The 12,744-nt window shown below is 42.3% G+C and overlaps 1 long non-coding RNA gene across 4 annotated transcripts; it reads left to right on the top strand.

Annotated features, from left to right (window-relative positions):
* The first annotated feature begins 210 nt into the window (after nucleotides 1-210).
* Nucleotides 211-12,235, top strand: LOC113954759. 4 transcript variants are annotated; one of them, XR_003530331.1, is made up of 6 exons: nucleotides 211-323; nucleotides 1,584-1,741; nucleotides 7,360-7,449; nucleotides 7,615-7,709; nucleotides 11,300-11,357; nucleotides 12,087-12,235. It is a non-coding gene; the product is annotated as an uncharacterized LOC113954759 (long non-coding RNA). The 4 variants fall into 4 exon arrangements; XR_003530328.1 differs by having other exon boundaries at nucleotides 7,615-7,736; XR_003530329.1 differs by having other exon boundaries at nucleotides 7,357-7,449; nucleotides 7,615-7,736.
* The last annotated feature ends 509 nt before the right edge of the window (nucleotides 12,236-12,744 follow it).

Here is a 12,744-nt window from a genome sequence, read left to right as displayed (position 1 = left end):
TCCATGCACATTTGGCAATCCCTCTGAAGTCATAACATTTATTCTTGTCTTCTTCATGTTTTCTTTGACTATCAGCTTAACATTATCATGCAGTGGGCTTTGCATGTTGTTCCAAGGAAGGAAATAGGGCCAAGACCCTTATGACATCAGGGATGGGAAAGGGAATGATTTGGCAGTATGACTGGGCTCTTCCCCATGCAAGAACTACTGTATAATGGTACTAGCCACAGACCTCACCACCTGTTGTTGGCAATCCTAGTACACCATAGATAGTTCCACCTGTTTCATTTAACTGACCTGAGCTAAAGGATCCTACAATAAAGGTACTGGAGAATAGCACCCTTCATTTATCCATTACACTCACTGAATGCTGCCTGCTTCACCTTGCCCAGCATGGCTTTGGTACCCTATAGAGCTGTATGGAAAGCTTGTATTTCATGATAGCTTATATGAGCTTGTATCAAGTTCATTTGAGTTTTCTCCTGAGAGGTTCCAGAGGCCACTGCGGGGTGGTTAGCTGCCAGGCACGGTAGCTGAAGCTAACTAAAGTCGCTCTATCTCTTGCAACAAAACTGACTCTACCACCTAATCCCGTCCATCGCTGAGCAGCTAGAAACTGAAAATTAAGTTCAGTCTTTTCTCTCTCTGCTGGGCCCAAAAATGAAGGTGTAAAAGTGAAGGCTCTCCTGCTACCATTGTGTGTAGCAGCCTGTTTACTCCTTATTTGTGAAAGTGTGTTTCTTTGGAGTTTTTCTAGGAAAAATCAAATATGCCAAAAGAGTGTGGAAAAAAAAAGATGGAATCAAGCTTTGTGCAATGAAAGGGGAAGTAATTCTGAGAAACACAGCAATTTAGATATTAAAATCTTCTTTCTCCATAAGAGAAAACCCCATCCATTAAAACAGTCATAAAGCCCTCTAAATCAGGCTCAGGTACCTTTTAGGAAGATGATTGCCAGTTCAGGAGCTGTTCAGTGTGGAGAAGTACAAATGTACCAGTTTTAATCATGATAAATAACTTCTCTTTTATCAAATCATCTCTGCTGGAAATAGTTTCGCTCTGTGCAGTAATGATAATTTGCACACTTATCACTCGGTACCTTCCCAAGACAAGCAGCCAGCCATGGGATGTAATTTAACAACTTATCAACCACAGGTTCATCCAGCCCTTTCCAGCCAAAAGGGCATTTCACACTATTTAAGAGGCTTCACCATATATTGCCATCAATTTAAGATTTTACCAGCCCCTAGTCATTAAAATTTTCCACTCAGCACTTCACTTTATAACCCGGGGACGTAGCTGCTGAACGGTGCCAGCAGGCCCATGGAATTATCTGCTTTGTGCAGGTGATGGGATAATTACCAAAAGAATGCAAATCGCTAACTGACTATCAAAGGACACAATCACGATTAGCTGTACTTGTCACGTACAGAGCGTGGTAGAGGGGAAAAAAAAAGGAGTATCTGTGGCATACTATCCCCTTCCTTGTGTGTATTCTGATGGAGGTCTCTCTCCAGGGTTTTGTCTGTTGAGTGCTCGGAGGGGTGGGATCTGGCACTCAGTGTTTTGGATGTTGTCTTCAGTGAATCTGCAGCTGATGGGCAAGGAATGTTGGAGAGGTCACTCACCTGCAAAACTGTGATCTGGAAGAGCCCTGGCTTCAAGGTCAGACTGTGTCTTCATGACTGGTGCAAAGGCATGCCTATGTTATTAAAGCCAGGAACACAGGAGTTATGTTCAGGTAGGAGAGGTCAGTTGTTTTGATCCTAGTGAGGAACTGGCTGGTGGTGGGCACAGGAGAGCACTTCTCTGTATTTAAGGTACGGCGCTTTGAGTGAGCTGACCTGGTGTTTGGGATCCCCTCTCTGATGAAAATACCTGCTTGCTGGTGTGCAATTTCTTTTTGGATGACAGGTTCAAGCAAAATGAGGTCAGAGGGATGACTGAATGGGACTTACCCACCTGAAAAAGGTTTTCTCCATCCCAAAATTCTACAGCAATTACCCTGGGCTCCCATTATAGTCAGGATACACAAAACCAATATAGTCTTAGGTCTTCCCCTTCTTTTTCTCAACTAGGTCATGGTACCCTAAACTGTGTTGTTTTTCCCCTTTTGCTATAAATAGAGACAGGGTGAGCAGCTTAGCGACAGAATTCTGCACTGCAATGTGAATAGTGGAGGAGTCTTACCTGCTCCCATTGGCATAGGTTTTATGAGGCTGAAGACCATCCCTGGCCTTTGTAGAAGCCTTCTTCTGACAACTCTACTGCCTCTTACTGGTCCTGCTATTGTTATCTTAAAAAGAAGAACCAGTGCAGTGTTTTCTGGTCTCCTGACAGACACAGTCAGGCCCAGTGCTCTCCAGCTGGCCTGCTAACGCCTCACTGCACCATCCTCAGATTCCTAACTGCACCCCCTACTCCTCCCAGGAACCACACTGCTCATGGCTGGTTCTTTCCTCTTCCTTCCCACTCACATCTCTGCTTGGATGAGGAGACTGGAGTAGTGACAGCATTCATAGTTCTCAGCACAGTGGATGAGGCTTTTCTGCTGGCTGTCTCAAAGCTCACAGGAATCTGAGGTGTCTGCCCACTTGGCAAACCTGGCTGAACCTGACCAGCCAGCCACGAAGTTGTTTGGGGAATTGGTCTGCAAGTCTTGTTTCATCAGGAAACCATCATTTATTTAAAGCTTTGTTTCATTTAAATAGAAGTATTTTCTCTCCTTTGGCTACTTCTTGCTTTTAAAAGGTCTTTCTGACTAGAAGAAAAAGCATATAATCCCATCCATAAATGGTTCGGCATCCATTTTAAAATGCTAAAGAATTTGAAGAGCTCATCTGCTTCTACTCCAAGTGGAATAGAAGATCCTACTTGGGGATTTGAACATAATATCTACAGCACAAGAACCAGAAGTTAAACACCTGGACCAGCCTTTTACAGGCTGCATTGACCTAAAAGGAGAGAGGAGGGACAGGAAAAGGTGAGGGATGTAGAATAGGATGGAGAGAAGAAATAGTCACATTAAAATGAATTCTAGATGTACTTTTTCCGGTAATTCTTAATGCTGGGGTGACTTTTGAGCAGATCATTTTGCATGGTAACTCAGCCAGAACTGCAATAGCAAAAGCTCACAGTGCAGCACAATTTAATTTGAAAAAAAAAAAAGTGCAGGATTCCTGAACCTTCTACCACCTCTGTGGTGTGGGAAGGCATGCAGAACTGGGGGCTGAACTGCCTGCTATCACATAGCACCCACATCTATGGAGCCCCCGGTGCCTCTTTTAGTCATCACATAACTTTTTTCCACTGCGCACCTCACTTCTCTTAAGGTTTTGCTGCCTCACATGTAGGCAGTGCCTTGTGTTTTTCTGGTTGGGTACAAGCTCTAGCAATCAGGTTGGGGGGAGTGAGAGGGTTGGCCATGCTCCAGCTTTTTGACATTGGTACCACACCAATGTGCTGGTTTGGGACCATCTGACTGTATACTGCTGTTGACTTCTGCCTTTCTCACTGGAAGATGATCTAACATTGTTTGGAGAGTACCTTTTATTTTTTTGCCAGTTAATGAAGTCACCTGCCACTGAGTTGGTAAAATGCCACTCTACTGCTTGAGAAAGGAGGAAAATCCCCGCTACGAACTGTAATGAATATACTCCTGGGTTTACACCTGTGTAAACATGAGGAGAAAGAGGCCAGGCTTGGTGTGAAGTAAAGATTTATAGCTCAGAGAAGACTTTAAAAAGATGATGTAGAGAATAGTGCTCTGCCTCTGCCTTTGCAGCCAGGATCATTATCTCTCATTGCCATAACTTTGCGGTAGGTTGCTTGTGTCTGTGTAGCTGTTTATCTTTCAGGTGGCTTACAGGTGCTGTACAGGATCAGAATTAAAGTCTGCTTGTATAAGGTAATAGGGAGGCAACATTTACTTAAAAAAAATCCAGCTTCTCAATCAGATGACTCTGTTATGCCATATTATTAAAATGCAGAGATTGGTCAGGGAATTTTTTTGAGCCAGAATCCAGATTTACAAATGCTTTTTGCTTAAGAAGGAGGCTAGGCTTTAAGAATATATCCCTTCTTGCTTGGTTTGGTAACATCAGGGCAGAGTTTTCACCAACAGGTGCTTGGCATCATGCAGGAAGCTGCTGAAGGCTCGAGTCTCTGTTTTACAGAAGCTAGTGGGTATTTTTGCAGTCTGATGTCTTCTGAAAATATGTCCGGGTTGTTCTTGGTTGTTCTTCAGCAAGATATGGAGACCTGAGGATGCCACTGGAGCATACTGGGGAAGACCATTTCCCTTCCTGCCAAAGCCACTTGGTTGCACCTCATTTCTTCAAAGAGGGCTCTGATGCAACACCATAAATCATTATGGTCAGAAAATACTCTTTTGAATCCCATAGTATTCTTTCAAAGCTCTGGACTGTATGTGGTCTTTTAAATACAAAATGTAAGCCTAAATATTTAAGGGTATTTTTCCTTTCCCCCCTCCAAGTGGTCTGGAAAGGAGCATATTGTCCTCGGATTGTTTGCAGAAGCTGGAGTTCAGTAGCTGTCATTTGTTTGGCTTCCCCCCCACCTCCAATACTGATGATATCCTGGAAGACAGAAGGGGGATGGGGTTTGGATGGGCTGAGGCAAGTGGAGTGAGGTTTGAAATTGCTGGCAGTGATGTTTTCACATCCAAAACATCTCTCCTCTCATTTCTTGAATGTATTGTGCTCATTTATTATTTTCTTTGACCAGAGACCAACAAACAGCAAATAACACATATATATTTTGCAGAACAAAACTAGGGAGTGGTTTCTGGGATAGGGCAAATGCAGTCTTAGAGAATTATTAAGGTGTCTGTGTTCACCTTACATGATAGAAGGGGAAGAATCAACACTGCAATCACTGTTCAGAAACCATCCAAAACAAGTGCAAACCTTCCAACCTTTAAAAAAGAAAGTGAAAATGAATCTGAGCAACTTTACATTTGGCAAATATTTTTGAAGATCTGAAATGAAGTGCTACAGGGTGCTCAGGATGGAGCAAACTGTGGTTCATCATCCAGAGATTTTGGCAAAAGACTGAAATTCACTGGACTCTGTGCTCCTGAATGTGTTGAAAGATTAAGAGCCTCATCCTATGATACTTGGAGAGAGTGGAACTTTTGACTTGGTCAAAGAAAGGTCATCAATAAATAACAGACTTAGGTTTCCTGGTCAAAGAAAGGTCATCAATAAATAACAGACTTAGGTTTCCAATAAAGCAGATGTGCTGTCCTACAAGGTAGGGGCAAAACACCTCTGTCTAATCAAGCAGATCCTGTTGTTCTGGCAAGATGTCAAGGCTCATGTCTCCAGGGAATACCCATTTCCTTGCCTCAGGAAAGCAGTCTCCCAGCAACCGTGGCTGCCCACGAGAATATCCATTTGCAGCAGGCGTGGAAGTCATTATCTACTACAACCATCCCATCACAGTGAATCCACATTTTATTTCTACATAATTCATTTGCTGCACACCCTTTTAAACCAACGAAGGGGGCCATGAAACTTGCCCTTGCACGGATAGAGCACAGCAAAGTGAGCAGCTCAGGCAAGCTGGGCAGGGAACACCATAGCTGCCTGCCTTTTCCAAAAGGGAGAAAATTCCTTTTCTCTGATATACCATGCTGGACCCTCATGGTAGTAGACTATTAATAGCTGCAGTTCACTCCAGGAGAATGCATGAGGAGGGTGATATGTTTAGCATACACACGGGTTTGCATGACAAGGGAAGCGGCTGTTAGTTAGCCAGAGGTTGGCTTCACCTGGGTCTCAGTTTCTGGTCTCACAATCTTTGTCCTCATGAACATGTGTGCTTGGAATAGGCTGTACCAGCGGCTTCAGTCCCTTTGGGGTTTCAACCTTGAGCTGTTCAAACCTGCAGACATGAACTGTTCAAAACTGTCTTTAGCTATTTGTTAAACCAAGAAAGGGAAAAGAAAGAAAAGTCACCATCCTGACATGCAGCCCAGTGCATGAGTTTGTCCTGAAGAGAGCTGTCTATACATTTGTCTCTACATCAGAGAATCTAAGTTATTTTAGTTGTTGAGTTACTTCTTATGCCAAGGAAAACAAACCAAAGGGCTCCACACCCAGCACTGATTTTGTATAGTGGTGTCATGAATGTGGACTGAGTTTAACAAAACAGATCTTTATTGTGCTTATCACTAATCTGGCAATATCTAGATTAATATTTGAGGTGACAGGCCATATAATCCATAAAAGGCAAATTATGCATCCCCATAGTCTCATCAAAATGAAACTTCCCTGTATAACGAGTAGAGTAGCATAGACAGGCAGTAAAAGTGAATATGTCTCTCTGATAGTTAGAAAACAAAGCCCTTCCTCACCTCCCTTTTAATAGCAGTGGCTCTGAAAATGGCATTAGTTTTACTGTTGTCCTTAAGGCTAAAAGGAGAGGCACATGTGACTCTTTGGTCTTTCAATTAAAATGAACTTCACTGCAAATCGTTTGTTCTTTTGTTGTCTTGCCAACTGGGTGGCTTCAGGAGCTTGAATAATACATGTGCAGCATTGTACAGTAATTGTTCCCCACCCTCAAAAATTCACAGATTATGAATTCATAGACTGTTTGTACAGCTGATAGTGGCTTTGAGCTTCTCCATAGCTAGGGAAGACCAAACCCAGTGCAGATTGCATGTATACACCTTCGGTGAATCTGGATTTTATATTTATCCTTAGCCTGAGATAACAAAAAATACATCAACATCAAGCCTGCTACAAAGGGTACATCATGACAGCAGGATATGAAACCCAGATTTGTCCTGGGTATCCTTAAATGAAGGGAAATCTAATTGAGGTGACTGGTTCAAGAACATTCCCTGAGCTACAATACCCACAGCCAGTGCAAGGGAGACCACTCCAGAAGCAATGAGAATGGGATGCATCACCTTGGGATGCATCACCCTGCAGGACCTCTTTTTCTATCTTGGGAGAAAAAAATAGAGCTCTTAGGGTGAGCAGTCAGTAATACAGAGTAAAGGTAATGCATTGAGTTGACATGTACCAAGGCCTGTGTGTCTGAAAGTGTTCAGGTCCTGCCAGAGAGGACTATAGAGCTAGAAGTGTCAAAGTTGCTGTTGTTGTATTGCTAGGACTGCTCAGACCTGGGTGGAAGAAGAGGGAAAACAGTAAGGTAAATGCAGAGGAGCAACTAGGAATAACGAAGGTGAGTGAAGGAAGGAGAAAATGCAAGAAAAGCTAGAACAAAGAAGCTGAAAAGGACACAACACAGTGGTAAGAGCACTTTATAGCAGTGTACATATCTGCAAACCTGCTCTGAGCAGTTCGTTTATTCCTCTCTCAGCAGAATGCACCAGTGCTTCAGTTCCTCACCGCGGAGAGGCTCTAATGAACGCTCTCCTGTAGTCTCCTAAACACCTCCCATGGCCTATGCAGGGTACGCTAACATGTTTGTAAAGCTTTGCTTAGCAGTGAATAGATCTGCCCTAACTTCAAAATACATCAGTGGCATGTAGCCTCAGGACCCCCTGTATCTTAAACACATCCCTGGTGGCAAGCCAGATTTCACTGTACACAAAACAATGCTGCTTTCCTTTTTTAGGGCACTGCCTTCACATTCACCTAGAGGAGTTACAGCCACCTACAGCACATCAGCCAAATGTGAGCCCACAAGGAACAGAGGTGTTTTTGTCACAGGTGTGTTCGTCCCTGCACGTTGTGGGTGTAGGTGTCAGCCTCTGCACTGAAAAGAATTTATATTTTTACTCTTCTTTTAAAAGAATGTTACTCTCTGAGAGAAATTCAGTGCCTGGGGGCAAAAGGAAAGGATTGTTTTGGTTGTTTTGAATTGAGCATTGTCTCTGCGTGTCATGGTACTCCAGTTTCCCAGTTGTGGGTTCTTAGCCTGCATGCTCGTGCCTTTCAGCAGACCTTCCTGGTAGTAATGCAATAGTGAAAAGGATTAGTGATGTCTTTCAGAGCATTGGAAAGTTGACAGAGTATTTCTCTGTCTGAAGCAATGAAGTTATGCCTGTATGGAGGTCCTGAAGACCTTGGCAGGTATTCATCGAACAGAAGTCTCAATCCTAAATTTCATTCCACAGTATGAACACGGGTGCTCCATGAAGGATTCCTTTACGATGGATATTGCACATGAAGGAGTAAATTTTACACAGAGAAACTGATCTCTGCTACCACTGAGCACTGGGCACGAGTGAGGTGTGAGAAGGAATGGTACTGGGGGACCTGCAACCTGTCTGCTCTTGGCTGCTTGACAGCCCTCAAGGGTCACTGCCTCTGGAGTGTAGTTTGGAGCAACGCCAGGTCACATCTTGAGTGAGGGGATACAGGAATCTCCTCTTCAATTGCTTCACTTCTCTAGTGCTCAGATCTGAATCCCAGAAGTCTGAGGATTTGAAGAAACCATCACCCATTCCCAACCTCATAAATCCACATTGTTACTGATTTTAGGAAAGCTGCTTATGAGTATCTGTGATAGGAGGTGGTGACTTCAGAATGAAGATTTGCTTATGCAGAGTATCTGAGGAAACCTTAATCTGAATTAACAACATATGTGAATTGAAAGTGGATTATCAATGTCACATAAATGGATGAATTCTTTAAATTCTTTTCTTCAGAATTAAAATTATCGTAACTTGTTTCAGTATAATTATGAAAGAGAATGCTACAGGTATGTAATGAAATATAACATACTGACCATAAAAGTTAGTCATTGTTATTTTTTTGTGTGTCTTCCAGCAGGGGAGATTAGAATGCAGTCCTGAATTTTTTTTTAGTAGGAAACTTGTATTGTCTTTACTGCGGATTTTAATAACTCATTCTGATAATGTAGGAATCTGTTTTTATTATGATTGTACTATTTTTAATATTAGGATATAAAATCTCTGAATAAGCAATTAATTAATCCTCACCATGTCCCTGTGAGGTTGGTAAAGGGTTTGTAGCAACTGCTTCATTCATTGCTTTGCTATGTCTGCTTTTAATGTGGAATACAGCAAGGCAAAGCAGTACTACAAGATATGGGAGGGAAGATGAAAATCAAATCTTATTGAATGCATGCAAGAAAAAAATGTCACTACCCAGCTCAGAATTTGGTCATGCCACCATGATGTACTTGCAAGAAAATATCAGGGGAGCTTTAGCGATTAGGGCATCGTTTTATGTCTAATCAAACCCACAGCACATGTAAGGCTACCACACACACTGCACTGTGGTGAGAACTGGCTTAATAGCAGGGTGTAAATATCATAAAAATAATTGTAAATATGAAAAAATAAATTTATCTGATTTCCTATTATTTGTAAATAGGATAGATCTATTTAAATTACATTTCTTAAAAAAAAAAAAAAGAAAAGAAAAGAAAGAAAATGAAAAGAAAAAAAACCTCTGAGAAGACGATTGCTCTCTGAAGGCTGACTGTCCCTTGTCATAGCCTGCACCAGTATTGCAGTGCAAAGTGTTGCAGTGCAAAGTGTTACTCCTCGCTGTCTCTTTTTCCATACAGGCAGCTTCTTTCTTTTCCTCAGCAGAAGGTTTATTTTGTACTCAATGCTAACTCTCATGTTTGTCTTATTTCTTTGAATGAGCACAAGCTTTTGTTCTTTTCCTTCTCCAGTGCCTTTTTGCTGATTTTCTCTGCATGTATCTGAAAGGTCAGGAAAACAAATCAATATGGAAAAGGACCTCCTGCCCCTTTTAACCTAACCTATAGGAGAGAGGGAAGGGAAATTGTCAATTACATGAAGGTAGACTTTAAATGTACTTGAAAAAAGCACAGTGGAAGTGAGAGTTTGGAAGGACAGGTGTCAACAAGACCAATCTCTGCAGTTACAGGGTACCTTTATGAACTCACAGTCTTCTCCTCTCAGTATATACAGGCAGATCCACAGAGCTAAAACACACTCCATAGAGAGGCACTGTAACAGGGAATGGCCCTCTCATTTCAGCATTACTGACTGTGAAGGTCTCTGAAAGGGAGGCACTGGGAGCTGGACTGAGACTCCCCCCCAGTGGTTTGAGGGCTAGCAAATGCTGACTGCTATCTTCTACTGCCTGGGTTTGCTTCACTACTTTCTGGTTACCACTATCTTATTTCCAATCCTCAAGGTGACCTGCTGCTTATTCTGCAGACAACCCCTGTGCACATTGCAGAACAGCAGGAAGCAGGAGAGAGGCTCCATATCTGCATAGCAACTAGATTTCTACTGCACCATCACTGGTGCAGTGAGACCTATAATGGAGTTTTTGTCTAAACTCAAGCCTGAATACTCCAGACAAGTTTACTAATCATGGCCTCTGTTTCCAACATCCAGCCTCAAACATTCAGCTGAGAGTTTTCCATTAGGAGAGCAGTTCCATAACCTCCTTGGCAGTTAGTGGAGAGGAGATAGTGTCTTATGTTAGATGCTAAAAGTTCAGGCCTTAACCACTTAAATTATTTCAGCCTTTAAACATCTGCCTTTGAATTTAGACTTGATTGATCTGTCAGGTCCAAGACCCTTGAACACCCAGCTAAGGCACCCCTCAGCCTCATGCCAGATGTTTAAGAATAACTTTTCACTTACTCCTTATTTGGCAAATACCACAGTGTGGAAAAGGGGCTAATTCCAGCATCAAGGTCAGCAAATAGAGAATCACAGAGAGCAAAGCGACCCACCCCTTTAAAGCACAGAGTTGGAGTTTTAAACAGCAACCATCTGACCTGAATAAGCAGCAACATTTTTTGCACAGATATCAGTGGAAGGGTTCTGCATCCCTTCCCCCCACCCACTAGCTGTCTGTTTCATTTCTATTCTCTCTTTCATGTTACATTTTTCTTACTGAATCAGCAGTAGCGATCAAACCCTTCCTTCTTGCATATGTCTACACAAATAACCCTCTTTCAGGGGAAAACAACAGTGCCCGTGTGTCTCAGAAAGCTCAGCGTTTGTGCTGCTGAGTGTAGGATGGTGGTGCTCCTACTGAACACTGGTGTGGAGTGTCAGTTGCCAGAGAAGAGAGACAGAAGCAGGGGACAGAAACAATGATGTATTTTACCTCTTTCTGAAGTAATTTGTTTTTCTACTGAAACTAGTTCATTAAAAGCTTTTTAAGAATAATGTTCGTACTTTGTAGCAAAAGCCTTTTGCAAAAACCAGCTGTTAGAAGAAGAATGTTCTTTTGCAGATGTTAAAAGCTGAAGCCCACGTGGTAGATGTTTTTCAGTCTTCACTTTTCTTCCTGCTTTCTGCCCTGCACCAATCCTTTACACTTTGGGCCCATTACAGCTCTTCAACTGACTGCACAATGCTGATGGCAGAGCCAGGGCGAAGATGGACCATGCTGGTATGTTGCACCTTCCATTTTGAAATGTCTCGTGGATAAGCTGTTAACATCTGCTGTAAGTTTGCTGTGCCTCTGGGTACAGTTTTCATACAAAGATCAAACTCTAGGACTCGAAAAACCAAAACCGAGAAAGGTTTTGAGGTTGTTGGGTGAAATTTTTATACTGAAATGCTCTGTGTTGTCAGAAAAGTGAGCCTAAGATTTATATCCTCAGAAACGAAAACTGAAATTGGTCCATTAGTCTGAGCAGAGAACAATTTACCTGCAAATGCCTTTACTCTATATGAGAACATGGACACTTTACTGGGCAGAAGTAATAGACTTTGAGATAAGATGGGACCATGAGTCTGGCTTCCTGTGCAGCTCCAGGCAGCTCTGCTTCTCTTTCAGGTTTTTGGAAGGCTTCAAAAGGCTGATAATAAAGAATTATTAACATGAAGGCCTCTTACATTGCTGGATCGTAGACACCTTAATAAGCCCTCACTATAGAGGGGGCCCAGATTTTTATCCCAGTGGTGTAAACCTGTAGCAGTGGATTTTGGAGAATTTTAGTGAAATTCCTCTAGAAAAATCCATGTATAATGGAAATGAAACATTTTTAAAGCAATATATTTTTATACTGGTTAGCTGCCCCATCCTTCAGCCTATAAAATTGTTTGCGATTCTCAAGTTGGTTTGATATGGCTGGGCAGAAAGACATCTAATTAATCACTATTCACATTGTTACAGGAATTTCCTTCTTGCAGTCTGATGTGCCTCAGAAAATGACACTGAACAGCTCAGAATATCTCTGAGGTGACGGTATGGTCACCCATCTGTATCTCGCCTGGAAGCGTTTTGTAGACCTTTTGAGGCTTAGTTGTTCAAAACACCTTAAAATTATGTTTCACATGAACTTGTGCTCATCTTTATCTCTCAGTGGAGACAGCAGTGCTGAAGCAGTAATCCCCCCTGGGACTCCCTACCTAATGTATTCTCTAAGTGATCGAGACATTTTGCTTACCTTCTCATCCACAAAAAGAGAAGTATGTGTCTTACTAAGATTTGAACAATGAAAATCAGAGCAAAGGGCTGTAATGAAATAGACTGATGAAGAAAAGCCCAGGTAATTAACATGTAAAAGTTAATTGTTGCAGGCATTACATGTGGACTGAGCTGTTTTATCCACACACAAGCTTGGCTGTTTGCTGGAATATGGCAGGGTACACTGAGCACCATGGGCTTACTCAGCATGCTTCACACCACAGCTATTCATTCATTCTGATGATCAGATAACTCCCATCACTCCATGATGTACTGTGTGCTGAAGTGCTTGTGCTATGACACAGACCTGAGCATCCCACCACTAAACTATAACAGTATTGATGAAAAATCATCTTCTTAGGGA

Source organism: Corapipo altera, unplaced genomic scaffold, assembly GCF_003945725.1.
Source record: "Corapipo altera isolate COAL_440 unplaced genomic scaffold, ASM394572v1 44b, whole genome shotgun sequence".
In the NCBI taxonomy this organism is placed as follows: Eukaryota; Metazoa; Chordata; class Aves; order Passeriformes; family Pipridae; genus Corapipo; species Corapipo altera.
This window is presented reverse-complemented; position numbering and strand designations above follow the sequence as displayed.